Source organism: Solea solea, chromosome 13 (genome assembly GCF_958295425.1).
Source record: "Solea solea chromosome 13, fSolSol10.1, whole genome shotgun sequence".
Lineage (NCBI taxonomy): Eukaryota > Metazoa > Chordata > Actinopteri > Pleuronectiformes > Soleidae > Solea > Solea solea.
Genome location: NC_081146.1, coordinates 14,973,346 through 14,987,667, shown reverse-complemented (window position 1 = coordinate 14,987,667; position 14,322 = coordinate 14,973,346).

The window sequence follows — 14,322 nt, the reverse complement described above, 5'->3', positions numbered from 1 at the left end:
AGTTTTATGAGCAATGGCTTTTTTTTCTTGAACCCTGTCCATAGAAAATGACATCTTGCAAAGATTGTATGATCAGTCACTAAAAAAAAATTTCCACAGTTGGTCCTTGTGCCAAGTGAGAAGCACTTACCCATCTGTTTTTCAATGCCACATTGTGTAAACAATTAATTGCGTGCATGTCGTAATTTTTTGGGGGACAGCCACTGCGCCGTCTGCACCTCCTAACTGCCGCTGAAGCTGACTGATGCTCTTTGTTCAATTTGTAATCCGGTTCCCTACTTCCTCACCACCATGTGAGAAAGCAATGATGCTCACAGGTCTCTGGAAAACCGAGACCTGTCCACGTCATCACCCAGAGAAATCTCAGATGACTGAGATTCAAGCATTAGTGGTTTGTGTACTGTACGTGTACAAAACGTACTGTACACGACACTAGGACATTTGTGAGGATAATTCCTCGAACAGGTGGCAGCTGAACATGTTCTAGTAAAAAGGTAAATGGTTCTGTGTGTGCTTGTACTGTGTGTATTTGTGTGGACTTGTTTGCTTATTTAAACCATAAAAGGGCCAGAAAATGTCCTGTGAGTAAATGCATTTGCCCATTTTTCCAGCACAACTTTCAATGTCTGGCAGTTATTTACAGTTTACTTTAAAAACATTATAAAACATATTCTCTACATATTCTTTGTCTCAATGTCCAAAAAGAGGCCAAAAAATGGAAACTAAACTATGCACAGCCGTTTTTCCAACCCTCTCCTCTCTGGTGACAAAGACGCTGATTCGTCAGCTTCTTGCAACAACACGAGTGAAATTACCATAATAACCGCGTATTTGATCTGACGTGCAACTTCTCAGCTTTCCGAAAATGTTGGAATTTTTTCAAAAGCACAAACCGTTGCGTAACTGCAGTAATGCAAAGTACGCTGCAAACATGTTGCCTGCGATACGCTTAAAGGTGTAAGTCAGTTCCCTAGTTCCCATAAGAACAAGCAACCAGAGTTAAGGAGTGTACAGGTTTGGCACTTTTAGCTCTTACACCACCGCTGTGACCACAAAACGATCTAGAATGAAACTCAAAGGAGGAAAACTTTGCCAGGGCCAAACAGCTGGGGACTCAGCATTTTCCTCCGCCAGATATGGACTATTACCTGTACACTATAAACTGTACAAACTCGTAGATATTAGCATCATAAACATGTCTTGAGTTATTATCTTCTCTTATTCCATACATTATTTACTGAGAAAGTGACAAAAATTGCAAAAGAGAATATCTCATAACGTTGAGGAGAGTGATAGATGGGATTGGATACGCCCTAATTACTAGATCCACATCAAAATGGGATTTATTATCACTGGTCCATGCCCCATTACTTTAATGAATTAAGCCGTAAATTGGTTCTGGACTTTTTGTGTAATCCTGACAACATTAAATAAATGAACAAACAATATTGAACGGAATATTTTCTTCACATGAGGCAAGAAGTGTTCAAAACAGGGATGTGATTCAGCGAGCAAGGTGATGTGCAGTCCTTGAGGTCTCAGAATCCAGGCTTCGTTCTTCACTATTTGTAAAATTATTATTTTTTAAGGAAGATATTGGACCTTCCTCAATCTAACAATCAATCAGTCTGGATATGCAGCTAAATTGTTTGTGGCTTAGTTAAAGCCAATTGTACCAGATTGAGCCTTGAAGTCCACACAAAGTCTGTGACTTTTCTTGAAAAAAATATATATACACTTGAATTATTGTTCATGATTCACCACCGGATTTAATCTTTGTGTGTCAGTGAGATGAGCAAAAGCATCACAGTGCTGCTGATGAAAAGGAAGGTGTTAAACAACTCCATGGTGTCAGTGTCACTGAGGCTTAGAGGTGTGTTTCCAACTCTCTTGCTGTATCTCATTGAAGAACTAATAGACAGCATTTCTAAAGATGGTTAAAAAGGGGCAAGTCTGAAAAGGCTTTGGAAAGTAGACAAGATTAAACGCTAAAATGCAGGAGTTAAAATGTCACATTTATGCCAGGACGCATAACTAATATCACACTTGGCTAAATGTATCTGAACAAAAACGGAGAAGAAACTGAGACTAAAGTGAGCTTGTGAAACTATTCATTTTGCAGTGTCAGACAAGAATAAGAATTTCCGGAATTTGAATAATAAAATAAATAAAAATTATCTCTTTTCTAGCAACACAAACATTTCATTGTTGTGCTAACTGAGTTTATCATGTGATAATGATCAGTCTCGGGCGCTTCTTCATTCTGTTTTCTGCTTACACTTAGACTTTTTCCAATATTGCAAAAGAATCTCAAGGAAAAACAGAGTCTGTTTTGTGTCTTGTCTTTTCCTTCCTTTTCTTTATTCATTGTGTTTTGCTGACTACAGTTGCTATTGTGCACCACATCTCTACACTTTGCCATTGTTTGTGTTGGCTTGAACACTTTCAGTACTTTTTTGAATGCCTCCTTTGTTGTGCATCGCTGTGAATACTTGCGTATAAAAGACAAAGTCCCACATAAAAGAAGTAGCAGACACGACACTTAATGTATATTAATAAAAGTAGTTGAATGAATTATAACATGAGGCAAATAGCTAAAATTACAAACAATTAAATGTGGAATGTTATATAAAAATATAATCATATTGTTTGTCTTACACACTTCGTCTTAGCTCAATGCGTACATTCATCGTTTTAATCACTTCACTTCAGACTTCACCTGGTACAATTATAGTAACGTTTTTTTCTTTGTTTTAGTGTCATAATAGCAAAGCACAACACTTTCATCACCACAGCCACTCGAAGCTGCCTCTCATATCTTGTAAGAATTTGTAAGAATTCACTCTGACGTTCGTTCTATATTTGCTGCTGTACACATATTGATTTTTTTTTTTTTTGATTTTTTTTTTGTCACAGATTATACCAAAAGTTGAAGTGGAATAGAGTAAGCACCATTTTCGGGACAGTGATGGATGAGAATATTGTGTAAAAAACATGGCTACCAGCCATTAGTCGATCATGAAAAAGCTCCATTCAACATGGTTTCTGTGCTGCTGTGAAGCAGTAGCTACTAAAACGTTTTATCAAGTTCTCGACTGGTGCAGCACATTGTGGCGTTTGGGTGGAAAACAGCAGGATTGGCGATGGGAGCGATGAAGTCTGAGCAAAAGCCTTGATTGAGGTTAGATTTCCCAAGGATTTTGAACTGAGATTTGCTCCTTTAAAGGCAGCGGGCACCGCTCATGTCTGTAAAGATTTGTTGATGCATGCTAAGATGAACTGAGACAAGATGCACAAACAGGATTTAAAAAGAGGTGTAGATTCTGGGCTGAGAGAGTAAATGGTGCATTTAGAATTAGGGATGACTCCGTAGAGGGCTGAGCTGTGACCTCAGTGCAGGGTTGAAGTGGTGGTGGTGGATCCAGCAGCTGGGACTATTTTCATCTTGTACATTTGTGATTACTTGCTATTCATAATGCAGGACTGACAGGGTTAATCAGGGTCTTTTTTGTGTGTGTGTGTGTGTGTTGTGTTGTGTAGTGTTGTCTTGAATGATCACTGTAGATACAGTCGACATATACTGTAATTTATAGGACCCCAGAGTTTATAAATTTCTGCTTACACAGAAATTGTGTATTTAACTGTGACTTGACAACATAACCACTAGATCAGTTTTTATTTGTCGACAAGTTAAATAATAGCAATAACACAGATACATTCTCCATTTAATTGGCCCCTTTCATAAGAAACTATTTGACTTGTGGTGTGATGAAAAGCAAGTAATAGCATTAAGGTTCTATTCAAGTCTCCCAGTAGTAGGACATTAGTGTGACAGTGAGTCAGAATGCACAATAACAGGACCTGAAACTGAAGCAGCAAGCCATTGCTTTCATTATTTACACCTGTGCTTTTCCCACTGTGACATGAGGAAATGTCCTGTGTGGAAAAGTGTTCTCAATGATGAGTTGGTAATGATTTGACAACATGAGACTTTTCCTTAAAAGGGACCCATTGTACTTTTCCCTATTCATTGTCATATACACAAAATATAATGTGATGATAATGTGATTCTATACAAACATGAATTGAGTTGGAGATTTACAGTAGAATAACATTTTGTTAGTTGAGCAATGTGAGCTCTTACATTCCCTAAAGCAGGCATTTTTGTATTTTATTACATTTACCTGTACACATGTAACTATATGGAAACATATTCTATAATTAGAATTAAAGAATTCTAATATACAGAATGAAGGGATAAGGGATTAAGCCGGGATATGTCTAATTCCCCCCCCCCCCCCCCCCTCCTCTTATGCCCAGTCTGTTTCAGATGAAAGATGACCAGCGTGAAACAACCAATTTACTTTTATTTCATTTCCCATCATCCTGCGAGAGAAGTTCAGGGATGTTGTCATGGGTCTTGCAGCAAAAGATAGCCTGCGAAAATGCTCCAACAGTGGCAGATATTTAGGATGACCATCTCCCAACGTGTGTAGTACTGCTGTGTTTTGTCGTCCATGCTAAGTACAATTCAGGTGTCAGCTCTGCATCAATATTTCACAACTCACTTTTTAAAGATGACAATTGCAATCCACTACATGACATAAATCACAATGAGACGCACATTTGTGCATAATACAACATATATGTACATTTCTTTTCTGTTGTGTTTTATTTATTGTTAGGTGACTACTTGTGGTTTTAGTCAAATCTATAATTGTTGCTGGGTTAAATGGAGTTTGGGGTGGATGTATGGGTAAAAAAAAAAAAAAAATTTTAAAAAAAAGATTCTATATCATTATTGAAGTGGTAAATGAAGAATATTTTTATGAACACTACTTTGATATTTGCAAAACATCCTTTGTAAGAGGTGTTTACAGTCTAAGTTTTATTTTAATGTTTTATAATATGATACTTTGCTGAATGTATTAAAGACATGTATCAAATGTCTAGAAATGAATATCTATTATTATATTATAGTGGCTTTATTTCATGAAAGGCATTGAAAAATCTTGAACTCGAAAGTAAACCAAAGTTGTTTATTGATTTCTTGGGCATGAAATAAAAAAGAAAAGAATAGAAAAAAGCGGACCTAGTACAATATCACTAGCATATTAGTGTTGTTTATGCCGTATGACTGTGGACTTTACACTAAAAGAACGATGAATGGATCTGTAATCAGTAATTCAGTGGAATGAGTGAGGGAGAGTGAAGGCAGCACAGTAAGTGGACTTCTTATGGCGATATGGAGTTACATGTAAACACTCACACACAGCCATTTGCTCTCTCTTTCTTTTTCCCTCCTTCCTACCCCGTCTCCTCCAGACCTCAAGAACAGACGGTAGCATATTGAACAGAGCTGTGAGGCAGCAACATATTCCATCATTGCAAAATGAAACAAGTCTCATTTTTCTCCTTCCGCTCACATCACAATTCTCTCTTTTTCAGTCTCAGTATTACATCTCTGCTCTTGAGTCGCTCACTGTTCCTTTCTATATTTCCTCCCTTCTTTCATCTCCCCCACATTTATATCATATTGTCTCTTCCTGCTCTCCGTCTCTGTTCCGCTCTTCCCGTCTCCTCTGTGGACCAGGTAATTCCTTCTGCGTCCTCCTTTGGGCAAACAAGATGACCCACTGCTTCCTAATTACCTCTGCACTCCCCTTTTCTTCCACTCTTATTCTATTAGTATCTGCTATGTAATAATCATCAGGGTGGAAATTGGATGTAATAGCTTGGAGCAGAATGGGGTATTAACAAGGATCCAGGAGACAATTAAATAGCTTTCCCTTAAGTATGTCAAACAAGTTGATATTAAATAGCATGGGTAGAGAAATGGAAGAATTATTAATGTGATTCACAACAATTTTAGGTTATTTTTATTCCAAATAATCCCATGCTTACACGGTGAGTGATACTACCATGCTCAGTCCTCTGTTCTCCAGCCTCCTGTCACTTCTCCTTGTTTCTCTCTTCTTCTTCCCAAGTCCTGCTTTCCCTAAACTGTCCACCAGATGTCCTTGAACTTTTCCTTCACTGTCTTACGGTCTCACCATCCACACACACCTGTTTCCACTTATCCTGCCATCATTGTACCATTCATACCATTCCTCCCTTACCAAAATGTTAGGTTGGTTGCTTTACTCTTTCTATTTACTGCCTGCTGTTTTTTAACCTTTTGCCTGTTTGGGCTACTTTTAATAGTTTTTCACCGTCTCCTAAGATGTTTTATTTATGTTTTATAATAAATCAGTGAACCTCAAATCTGCAAATCTCCAGTATTTGCAATTGTAAAGGTTCATGTCCACCAGGTGTCTGTTGACGGGAGGAATCAGGTTTCTCAGCACTGCATGATTGACGACATGGCACTAGGCAGCGTCCAGTAGATGATTGACAGGTGCCTACTATAACTGGCTTCACCTGATAGGAAGAACACATTCACTCCTGGGGCCTGTTGCACGCAATAGGATAAGGGATTAAGCTGGGATATGTCAGTTATCCTGGCTGAATTTAGCCTCGGGTCGGTTGTACACAAGGTGTGTATAAGTTACCATGGTGATTTATTCTGTGCGGTTATACAGCAAGGATTTCTTAAACCTGTTGCTCAATCTGTACATCCTGGTTTGATGTTTGTGCAATGGACAAACCCAGGATGAACTTGAAGTAGTATTTTGTATCAATTTCACACAAAAGGAGCAGCTGCCAATGCAAAGCCTTATATCTCGAAATGCAACACTTCACTACCAGAATGCACTGTGTGGCTGTTTACATATGGGAAGCGTGGAAATCACTGAACCAGAGGACACGTACCTTCACACTTTACACAAACTCCCTAAATCACGCTGGGTTGCCTTCAGCAACCTTCTCCTCGCCTTCAGCGTGTCTCCAGAGTCTGCACAGAAGGTAACTGCACGTCAGGTAACCTTCATCTTGCATCCCTAGCATTCAACTTCCGAGAGTCCAGTCTTCATCCCATTCTGCCCGCCTCCTGTCTGCTCCTGTCCCTGAGCTGGTCATCCTACTATCTGCCACAGTGATTCTTGGGAAAAAATCAATTTCTTAAGAAGACCACAGAGGCCCAGTTACAATCAGCCATAGACCCCAGGGATTCCTGTCAAAGTCAAGCATGTTCCTTAGCCTTTTCAACACACATCACATCCCTGTTTTTTACTTAATGGATTTGTTTCCTGTTTACATTCAATTCACTGCCTGCCTCACCTTCTTCTTAATTAGTGTTAACTTTATACATTTTATAATGAAAGTGTTTGATCTGCCTCTTACATGTGCATTTTATGTCCAGCCCCCTGTGTTTCTGCAGAGGGTGTTCCTTCTGTGGGGGCGATAGTGGCTCAGTGGTAGAACGGGTCATATTTTGGTTTGATTCCCGCCTCCGCTAGTCTACAGTACAAGCCAATGTGTCCTTGGGCAAGACACTTAACCCCATGTTGCTCCTGACGGCTGTGCTGGCAGCGTGTGATGGGTATGAAAGATGTGTGATAGAAAATGTACAACACGTAGCTGCACTGTATGAATGTGGTGTCAACGCATGAGATTGCAAAACTGTAGTGTAAAGCAGCATCAAAACTAGAAAAGCGCAATATAAATACACACCATTTGTATTCAGACTTCCACAAAACGATAAACTTAAAGCTCGACTTTGACTTCGTTTCTGAAACACTTTGGGGAAATCCTCTTCATGTCCTGGTGGCCATAAAAAGTTTTCTGGGGAGAAATTCAGAGCATTTCAGAGGGCATATGGAAAAGGTTGTAATAGTGAGCTACACTGCAACCGAGGCAAACGATACATCCCACCACCACCTGTCCACTCTCTATTGGGAAGAGTATAGACTGTCTCTGTTCAAAGATGGTCCCTGGTGTCACATTGGAATGGCCACTGAGGTGTCGTCCCCAGCTGTCCACAGGTTCCCAGTCGATATTGTGACTGTTTGTTTTTTTAAGTAAAAGATTAATGATCCAGGAGCATTAAGTTAGTGCACTGCTGAACTCGGGTTCTGGTATTTACTCTGGACACCACATGTCTTTACAACAAGCACCTTTACATATGCTACTATGGTAGTAAGTATTTTGTTTTTTGTTGTTTGTTAATTCAGCGTTTCTCACTATAGCACTCATTACGTATATTAGTAAATAAATTGTTTGTATGTATAACTTCATACTAGGATTTCAACACTTATACAGAAGATTAGTGATCATACAGACAAACACTTCACCAACAGGGGCCCCCCATATTATTATGACACAGGCGCAGCGGCAGCTCAGTGGTAGAGCGGGACAACTTTCAACTGGGAGGTAGTGGGTTTGATCCCCGGCTCTACAAGTCTACATTCCAATGTTTCCCTGGCAGTTGTTTTGGATGAAAACGTCTGCCAAACAACTAAATGTAATGTAATGTAATGTAATGAAATGTAAGATAAAAGTAATGATAACCACCAAAAAAGTACATTTACATCAATCTTTTCTGATGCCCAATGGTCAAAGATAAACAGTTTTCAAAGATGACAGAGCACAATATTTAGTCTCACTTAGTAACAGATCCTGTAGGCCTGGTGTTTCCTAACTGCACTGAACCAAGTTCAATCTCAGTGGGGGTTTTTTTTATGTGTAAATAGTCATCGTTTGTTCTTTTTGTCATTGCACCTCATATTTGATACAACCATAGATGCATAATTAAGATGTTGAACATCAGATTAGCAGTGTTGCTGTATATACACACACACTAATATCAAACATACCTAATCAGTATCACCATGTTATGTTGACTTGCATGTGATATAAAAAGTTAAGGTCGCCATTTGCACATGTACCTCTAGCTCAATGCTCGCTGTTGTACAATCAGATCACATTTTTCATTAGCATTACAAAGACAAAAATGCACTGAGGTTTCTCATAGCTGAGCAGCCCATCTGAGCAAATGACACAGTTACAAAGTAGGCTGTGCTGTGATGTGATGCAGTAAAAGTCCATAAATTAAATAAAAAAAAGCCAGCAGCTGTAGCATAAAAATAGAGAGTATGGCCAGGTTTTAACACACTATGTGAGTAGAGTAATTTTCAACTTGAATTGTGTTTATTATCAGTGTCAAAATCAAATGATATTTTAAAGATTTCATCAAGCTTGAATATATGATGCCTCATGTCCAACCCGGTTACAATTCTGGTTATGACCAAATTGCAGAATGTTTACTAAAGCTGATATGGCGAATGTCAGAATTAACAACCATTGTATAAGTCACCCCTTTAATATGAATAAATAATTCAATGGTAGATGGTTTTATGTGGCTCAGAGTTTTGGTCCCGACTGTGTTTCTTGTACTCATTCTCATGTGTGCATAGCACAGCACTTTGATATTAACTGGATTTATAAGAACAATATGTGACCACACTTGTACACAGAGATTTGAGGACAAGGGGTTGTTAAAAAGAACTGGGAATGAGACAGAGACCTATGGACAGAGTGGGGATGCACACAGGAGAGAAAAGGAAAATGAGAGGAAGATAGGACTGTGTGAGAGAATAAAGGGGAGTGAGAGTATAGCCCTGTTGGGAGAAAAGCACAGACAGAATTTCAAGTCATGCTTATAGCATTGCTCACCTTGACCTCTACCGTTACTGCCTGGGGAATCTCTCAAGGCCTGGCAGACTCTGCTCAGGCTGTTGTAATTCACCTTGTAGTTGTGAGATAAAAAGCACCGACAAATACATTGGAAAATTCCATTTGTTGCTCTTTTATTTTATTTTAGGTCACAGTGGAGCAGATGAACATACTGTTGTATCTGCTGTTGAAGGAAATCGGACAAAAGTTTCCTCTTTTTACTACTTTTTACTGGCGCATTGGCATGACAGTAGGAGGGATGCACTGATATTTTCCTCCCACCTCAGCTCATTGAAAGAAGTACTATGTACAGCGTACAGGACACTCAGGCGACTATTAATAGACTTTTTTCCTCTTTATGTTTGAGGGGGGAACTAGCATATACACTGAGTGAGCTTCTGTCTGAAACAGCAGTTTGCTGAGTTCACTCCACCTGAGCTGGCAGGAGCAGATGCTTCATTGTACATACAGAATCAGTCAAATAAATCTCCTCTGTAAATAGCTTCCAGACTGCAGAAGACAGATTATTGCACTGATCAAAAGAGGACTGTCTTCCCAGTGAAACAACAGCACCTCAAATGTGCTTGTTAGTCTCAGCCAGTTTAGCCGACCATCCTTTTTGCCGAGTACAGTTTAGGGCTTAGATAACAGATAAAGACTTTGCATAGGCCACGAACAAACAGAACATGACAGCATTGTGATAGAGAAAAATAACAAATAAGCAGGCTGTAGTTAGTATTTCCTACTTTTGTGTGGGGCTGAAAAGTATCAACAGAGTCAGATAGGCTGATAATCATGTTACCACAACTGTGTAATAAATAAAGGCCAATTTAAAAATAAATAAATCAGTTGTTGAAAGCATATAACACCTGCTGTGGTTTACTAATGGACCACTTTGATTTGAACAACCATGAAAAAAAAATTAAGTCTTTTCTGAAATTACTGCTGCAGTCATTTTGGGAGAGATCATTATGAGAGAAGGGGAGAACATGCTTCTGGCAATCCTTTTTTATATTTCTCTGCCAGTGCTCACATAGCAAGCGAGCTAGTACAACAACACACGCCATGCCTGCCATCTTTGTCACAAGCATGGCAGTCGTGCGGGGCTTTGATGTTTAAACTGCGGAGGCAACGCACACAAACAAGCTAATAATCCGAACCAGCCTTCCATTACTGAACCACATTCTCTACGACTAACGATATGCTGATGAGTCGCTCGCTCTTATTGCACCTATTTATTTGTGCTAAGACAAATATGCCGAAGATCTGAATTAATGAGGCTCTGCACCGTCTGCAGCCCAAGAGAAAAGCTAAACAATAGTATTTTCTTCAGACTTTATAATATCGGCTACAGTTTACATGCAAAAACAAATCATTTGTATTTTTTAAAAAACACATTATGGAACTCATCTGACAGTCTAATCAGAATAATGTGGCTAAATGTCTTTTCATTGCTATAATGACTCTCATTTACATTGTAACGAGATTCTAGATTTCAGTGCTGTCTGAGTGAAGAAGCCAAACACTGGGTGATTTTGGCAGTTAATCACCTTTCTTTCTCGGCTCTAAGTGCTGCTTCAGGGTATAGAAGAGACAGATCTAACGGCACTGGGAGAGTCACAGATCTACATAAGCAAACGCAATAACACTGTGAAAAAAAAGTGGTTGGATCATAAGACGCATGTTGATATTGATGGTGTCTTTCATCAAACCAGCATCAACTTACGTGAATGTTATGGGAGGAAAAAAAATATATAATAAAGCAAAGAAAAAGTTACAGATAGATGAGCAAAAGATGTTGTAACACTGCTCTGGCTCTTGAATAGACCGAGAGTTGTGGCTCATTTTGGCGTCATGATGACCTCAGAGAGAGCACTTGTAAGAAATAATTGGAGTGAAGTGGACAGAGAAGCGTTGTGAAAATCTGGGTGCCATCTAATGAATCATCTACATGAGAGGCTGCAGCAGAGCACGTACCTGCTCACACACAACTCTGACATGAATTCCAAGCTTTGTGTGCATAAGTGTGGGATGTTGTTAATGCTGGTTTCATGAAGCGTGTAAAATGTCATGTATCTTTTTAATAAATGCAGGGTGTGGATATAGTGATTTTCCCAACGTGACTCCTGCTGTTTGTAGCTCACGATGCAGTGGGCAAAAGGTCATGTGAATCTGAAAAATAAATCAGAAAGTTTGAGGATTCAGAAACATTTCAAAGCCCAAGATATGTCATGTTTAGCAGAGCATGTTCTGCAATTTGCTGCAGCGACTAAAACATATGAAAAAAAGCCAGAGATGTTTTAACCGAGGCACTTGAGGGTCACGCTTCTGTTCAATCCGTCGTTACTAAGCATCCAAAACCTGGGTGCTACTGAGATGACCAGAAACACTGACTCACCGCGGCTTCTGCCACTAGCAAGAGGGTCATGAGCCACAAGGGCAGCTTATGGCCAAGACGGAACTGGGCTTGTAACCAAAGGATTGCCAATTCAAACCCCAGCACAGGTCAAGAGCTGGGGTGCCCCTGAGCAAGGCACCCAATCCCCCATTGCCATCCTGGCGCAGAAAAGTGCTGCCCACTGCTCCTGTACCTGGTTTGGTACTGGTGTGTAAAAAGGTTTAAATGCAGAGGTCAAATTCACCATCACTAACTGGTGTGTGTGCAAAAATAACTGATTCTGAATTCTAAAAAAGTGTTGCTTTTGGATGATGATGGTAGTTCACATGTGGTGGAGACCTGGCAGTCACAAAGGATGGACGATCCGCTTTCAGATCCAGATCCAGCGATTGTCCCTTCTCCTCACTGTGGTAAGTGGGTAAGAACACGGAGGAAGGCTAAGAACACCGCTAATACCGTGCTTCCAGAAAGAGGTCACACCAGTGATGAACCGCTCCAGGTCTCAGACTGCATTCGACCCAAACAAACTGCATCATGGGCATAAACGCTCTAGGGTTTGGTTCAACCAGACTAAATAAGGCAGAAAATTGATCACTTGAAATGATCAGGCAAAGCAAAACAGATCACACCTTTGGAAAATCAATGGCTCAAGCTTAGTTACCTGAGAGATAGAGAAACAACTTCATCACAAATACAGAACTTGCTGAATAAAGATTGCAACTCCACTCAACATAAGAGACATACTGTGTAGTGGTCTCAGGGACAAGATTAATATATTAAAGCACCTATTGAGTTGGGCTGCAAAACAAAACACCACCAAAAAATAGAAGTCTGCAGAAGGCTGTATGATAATGAGCAAAGTAAATGTAGGGAATCAACATGACATGTTTGGGAGTGTTTTGCCCATTGTGAATTTGAGCACCTGCGCTGAATAGCAACCTGACCAAGGTGAAGTACCACTCCATTCTTTCAGGATAATGACCTGAAACACACCTCAGGGCTTTGTGAGAAGTACTTGAAGACTGAATAAGACCACAAAGTCCCAACTGTCATGGTCTTTCCGCCACGTTCACTTGACCTCAAACCTACTGAATATTTCAGGGGGCACTTGAAAGCCAAATATTCTGTGACATCTCAAGGAGCTCATGGGTGCTGTAACATGACTCATCAGGATTTGTACGAAACTCCATGTGCACGTCCAAGTCCATGTCAACTTAATTGCATGCCGTAGACTACTATATTCTAAAACAATGTATGCATTTATCAAAGATTCAAAGTTTCTTTTGTTGAGCTGATATCATTGTACTGGAAAAAATATCAAATTCCACTCAAAGATAGTGGAAGTGGAATTACCTTGAGTAGTAGGATTGTACTTTTGGACCAAACTGTAGATTAAATGAAAAAAAACTATGAAGAAATCTCACTAAAACTCATTAAAACAAAAGTATATACACAGAACAATTAAAAAAAAATTCTGTACAAATAAATGGAATGTGGCTGCAGGAGGATGATAAGTATTAGGGTTTCTGTTATTTATTTGTATTTGTGAAGCAGTTAATACATGTAGCTTTCTCCATTTTCTCTAAGTTTTAAAAATATAGCTTTTAAGTTTTTTAAGTTTACAAGTTGCTGATAAATCATGTGCTAAAGCTCTAAAGTGGTAAAAGTTTTCAATTACTTTAATGGCAAAAGTAAGAGGTTTTCTTCAAAACCTGGCTAGAAAATGTGTAGTCTTAATATATGTATGTCATCAACAAAGCTACATTATGTATTACAATAAAAATATCCTTGATAAAATGGTTCTTTAATCAAATGTGACAAAGATACAATATTTATATTCATCTTGAGCCTTTTGGCCCCTCCGTTGGTGCACTGCCTCTAAATACGGCTTGTTCATGAAGGCTTATATGCATACGACTACCTAAGATCAGCTCAGCCGGCAGGATATCACACCCTGACCTGAGAAAACTTGGGACTACTGGTGCGCATCTGTGTGACAACACCATTCATGACAGCCTGACTCCATCTTCCAATAAGGAACAGTCAGCACCTATCTCAATCCTGCCCAAGCATCTGTGGAGTCTCATCATCGTGTCAATGGACTGTGCTGCTCCCACATGATTACAGGTGTGACCTTAGCCATCTCTTAACGTCTCCACCAGGGACAAGTATGAGGCAGTTATCGACTTTTCTCATCCAAACCATAATTGCATGATTCAGCAATGTCCTCAAGTGCAAACGCAGCACGTTGTATGTCAATAAATATTTTTGTGGTGTCCTCATTGTGCGGTTTCATGGCATCAATGAAGGAG